The sequence below is a fragment of the Gossypium hirsutum genome, chromosome A10 (genome assembly GCF_007990345.1).
Source record: "Gossypium hirsutum isolate 1008001.06 chromosome A10, Gossypium_hirsutum_v2.1, whole genome shotgun sequence".
Classification (NCBI taxonomy): Eukaryota; Viridiplantae; Streptophyta; class Magnoliopsida; order Malvales; family Malvaceae; genus Gossypium; species Gossypium hirsutum.
In genome coordinates this window covers 90,455,491-90,460,393 of record NC_053433.1, presented here as the reverse complement: position 1 = coordinate 90,460,393, position 4,903 = coordinate 90,455,491, and the positions used below count along the sequence as shown (strand labels likewise).

The 4,903-nt window shown below is 37.9% G+C and overlaps 1 non-coding gene across 1 annotated transcript; it reads left to right on the top strand.

The window, feature by feature from the left end:
• Positions 1 to 2,333: 2,333 nt before the first annotated feature.
• LOC121209242 (small nucleolar RNA R71) lies at positions 2,334 to 2,440 on the top strand. Its single transcript, XR_005904359.1, has one exon. It is a non-coding gene; the product is annotated as a small nucleolar RNA R71 (small nucleolar RNA).
• Positions 2,441 to 4,903: the final 2,463 nt, after the last annotated feature.

Genomic DNA, 4,903 nt, shown 5'->3' with positions numbered 1-4,903 from the left:
CAACCACAGGTTATTGACACGGGCATGTCGCACGCATGTGTTGGTTTGACAGACTCGCTTACGGCTACGTCACATGGCCGTGGCAACTTATCGCATCCCATGTTAAGGAAAAATTTTACCCTATTTTCACACGGCCGTATCGCACAGCTGTGTCTCCTATCGTGGTCTGAGCACGACCTAAGACACACCCGTGTGCCCGGCCGTGTGGATTAGAAAACCTGTGTTTCAACGACTCAGTTAGTGATTAGATGTCAAAAACTAAAATTATAAAGAAGTTAACATCGTTAGTGCTCAGGTTGCCTCCCGATAAGCGCTTATTTATAGTCTAAGCTTGACTTACCTTCCTGTTGCATGGTCATGGTGGTGGGAGGAGTTTACACTCCTCACCCCTGCTATCAATTTTATCAACATAAGGTTTAAGACGAGTACTGTTTACCTTAAAAGTGCCAAAATTTGGATGAATTACCTCGACTCTATCATATGGAAAAATACTGAGTACCGTAAGAGGGATTGCTCCGTTAGGTTCAGACGTGGCAATATGAGGGTTTGCTGCATCTAGCAGTACTTTGTCTCCAACCTTAAGTTGATTTGGTGAGATATTGAGCTCGTCATGGCGTGGTTTTGGTTTATCGTGTGTCCTCGATTTATGTGTCCACCATTCATCTAGTTCTTCAATTTGTAGCCTTTGTTCTTCATAGATAGGTCCTTTGTCGTTATTCGAACATGGCTCAGGTGTGATCTTTGAACGTGCTTCCTGCCAGGAAGGTTTCACTACATGATCAGTTTTAATACTATGATTTATACAACCACCTTCAATTTTTGATGTGTTACTCGAATTACGAAATTGAAGGGTGATTTTTTTGTCTCCCATACGAAGTGTGAGTTCACCTGTGCTAACATCAATTATTGTTTTAGCAGTTTCTAAAAAGGGCCTCCCTAAAATTAAAGGAACGTTACTATCCTCCTTTATGTCTAAAACAACGAAATCAACTGGGAATATAAATTTGTCAATTTTAACGAGTACATCTTCAATAATACCCCTAGGAAATCTGATTGTTTTATCGACTAATTGAATACTCATCCTAGTTTGTTTGGGTTTCCCAAGACCTAATTGTTTAAACATTTTATAAGGCATGACATTGATACTAGCCCCCAAATCAGCCAAAGCATTATTAACATCTAAGCTACCAATTAAACAAGGAATCTTAAAACTCCCTTGATTTTTTAATTTGTCGGCCAGCTTATTTTGTAGTATGGTTGAGCAAACCGCATTTAGTTCCACATGCGATGCCTCATCCAACTTCCGTTTATTTGTTAAAAGCGTCTTTAAGAATTTGACTACATTCGGCATCAACGAAAAAGCTTCAATAAACGGTAAGTTAATATGTAATTTCTTTAAAAGTTTAAAGAATTTACCAAATTTTTCATCTGAGTGGTCTTTCCTTGTCGCCTTTGGGTATGGTACACGTGGTTTGTACTCTTTACTTACCTGTTTTTGGTCATTTTGGTCCACCTCACCTTTACCTTTACTTACCACAGTCTCTTGCCTCGGTTCTGGTTCAGGTGCAACTAACCCTTCCTCATCTTGAATGGTAATTGTGTTGAGTTGTTCCCTTGGGTTAGATTCAGTGTTATGCGACAGGCTACCTTGTGGTCGTTCAGGTATTAATTTGGCGAGTTGTCCTATCTGAGTTTCAAGCCCTTGGATCTATGCTTGTTGATTCTTAAGTGCTATCTCGGTATTCTGAAAACGAGTTTCTGACACTTAGATGAATTTTGTTAGCATCTCCTCAAGGTTCGATTTTTTCTCTTGTTGGTAGGGTGGTTGTTAGAAGCCTGGAGGTCATGGTGGTCTCTGATTTCCTTGGCCTCCCCATGAAAAATTTGGGTGGTTCCTCCAACCTGTATTGTAAGTGTTACTATAAGGATTATTTTGAGATCAAGGATTATTACCCATGTAATTTAACTGCTCATTCTCTATGTTGTGGCCATAAGGTGGGTATTCTGAATTGCTTGATCCACCTCCACTTGCTTCGCACTGCATTACTAGGTAAACCTGTGAAGAACCAAGAAAACCATCAATTTTTCTATTCAAAAGTTCTACATGATTAGAGAGCATGGTGACCGAATCGACGTTAAAAATGTTGGCTATTTTTGTTGGTTTTGTTCTCATGACTTGCCACTGATAATTATTCAGTGACATCTCTTCTATAAATTCATAAGCATCCTCAGGTGTCTTATTATTGATAGTTCCTCCAGCAGCTGCATCAAACATCTGTCTAGTCGAGGGATTCAGTCCATTGTGAAACATTTGAACTTGTAGCCAGAGTGGTAACCCATAGTAAGGGCATCTTCTTAAAAGGTCCTTGTATCTCTCCCATGCATCATAGAGTGTTTCTAAATCTATCTGCACAAAAGAAGAGATATTATTACGTAATTTGGTTGTTTTAGCCAGTTAAAAATATTTTAATAAAAATTTTTTGGTCATTTCTTCCCAAGTAGTGATTGACCCTCGTGGGAACGAGTTCAACCACTGTTTAGCTTTGTTCCTCAATGAAAAAAGAAATAACCAAAAGCAAATGGCATCATCAGAAACGCCATTGATTTTAAAAGTGTTGCAAAACTCTAAGAAATTCGCCAAATGAACGTTTAGGTCCTCGTCCTACAAACCATCAAATTGAACAAACTATTGGATCATTTGAATGGTGTTAGGTTTTAGTTCAAAATTATTTGCAGCAACAGCAGGCCTAACTATGCACGATTCAGTTCCTGTTAAAGAAGGTTTAGCATAATCATACATAGTACACGGAGCAGGATTTTAATTAGCAGCAATCGCAGGAGGTAGCAGATTTTCCTGGTTTTCAGCCATCTCCTTAGTTGTGGTGTGAATATCGTCCTCTTGTTCTTCCTCTGTGTATCTTAAGCTTTGCCTTATTTTTCTTCAGTTTCTGCGAACTATGCGATCGATCTCACTATCAAACAGTAATGGTCCCATCGGGTTTCTTCTAGTCATACACTATAAAAACCTGTCAGGAGCGAATAAAAGAAAAATTAGAAAAGGAAATAAAAATTTAAATTGCAAATAAAGTAAAATGGCTAAAGTAATAAAAATCGAGTGTTCCTAATATCTTAGTTCCCCGGCAACGGCGCCAAAAACTTGATATGTGATATTCGCGACAGGTTTTAAAAATTTATAATTAATCGTTCTTAAAACTAACTATTATCATGATGAAGACAAGTGTACCTGTCGAACAGTAGTATAGCTTTAGCAAGACCAGATTGTCGAACCCAAAGGAACCAAGAGTACTAGAATTACTTTCCTTTTATTGTCTAGCCTAAAAATTAAGGGATTTGTTTATCTAAACTAGTTAACTAAACTAAGAGTGCACAGAGAGAAAATTGGGGAAAAGCTTTTGGGAAAACTCAATTGATTAAGACAATACCCAAGGAAAAATCCACCTAGACTTCACTTGTTATTTGACTCTGAATCAGAAGATTTATTCATTTGACTTGGTCCGTAGAAATCCCTAAGTTATATTATTATCTCTCTCGAGACTAATAACGTCTAACCCTAGGTTGATTAATTGAAATCTCTTTCTTATTAATTCCCTATTGTTGCATTAACTCGATCTATGGATCCCCTTATTAGGTTTTATCCTAATCCAACAAAATCTTATCACCCTATCTCTAGGCGTGCAATCAACTCTGCTTAATTATGACAAATTTACTCTTAGACATGGACTTTTGCTCCTCTGAATAAGCGCATTAACTTCAATCAATATCCTGGAATATTAATACAAGAATTAAGAACACATAATTAAGAACAAGTCAAATATTTATCATACAGTTCAGATAATAATAATAAGATCCGTCTTAGGTTTCATTCCCCTTAGGTATTTAGGGGGTTTAGTTCATAATTATAAAAGAAAACCCTTAGGTACTTAGGGGGTTTAGTTCATAATTATAAAAGAAAACATCTCAGAAGAATAATGAATACAAAACATAAAGAAAACCCAAAACCCCTGACTGGAAATTGAAGGGAGATCTTTAGTCTTGACGATGAATCCGACTTCTGAGATGGATCAATCGGCTTCCCTTGAGTAATTCCTTGCCTCCTACTCTGTGTGTGTCCTAAGTGCCTCCTCAGGTGTTTAAATAGGTTTTAGAATGCCTAAGAGCCCTCAAAAGTGGCCTTTTCTAAATAGGACTATACTTGGGCTCATCAGGGACACGCCCGTGTGACACGCTCGTGTGCGATTGCTCTAGCCCGTGGTCAAGGCTGTTAAATAGGCACGGGCGTGTAGTTTACCCGTGTAAGTCATGCTTCGATCCTGCCAAATGGACACGGACGTGTGGCTTACCCGTGTGAGGAAGTCCAAGCCGTGTTGATTTCCCATGTGGGTCTATTTTCTCCTTTTTCGGCCCATTTCTCGCTCTTTTTATTCTCATGTGCTCACCTGAGTATAAAACATGAAATTAAAGAATTAGGAGCATCGAATTCACCAAATCTAAGAAGAAACCATCCATAAATGTGCTAAGCATGGGATAAAAATATGTATAAATTACGGTTTATCAGGTACAACTAAATTTCTGGGTTTAAAAGAAGTCGATCTTTCTACAGCTGAGAACTAGATTGAAGCTACAAAAAGAATTCTGTAGCAACTTGAGTGTACTCCATGAGAAAGTTTATTATGTATTGTTTCTCTACTGCAAGGAGAAGCATATGTTTGGTGGGAATTAGTAACACGACATGTACCTGCAGAATAGGTAAATTGGGATTTCTTTTAAAGAGAATTTCAAAAGAAATATGTAGGTGAGTTGTACATTGAAGACAGAAAATAGTAGTTTTTGATGTTAAAATAAGGTGAAATGTTTGTAGTTGACTGTGAACGGGAATTTTCAC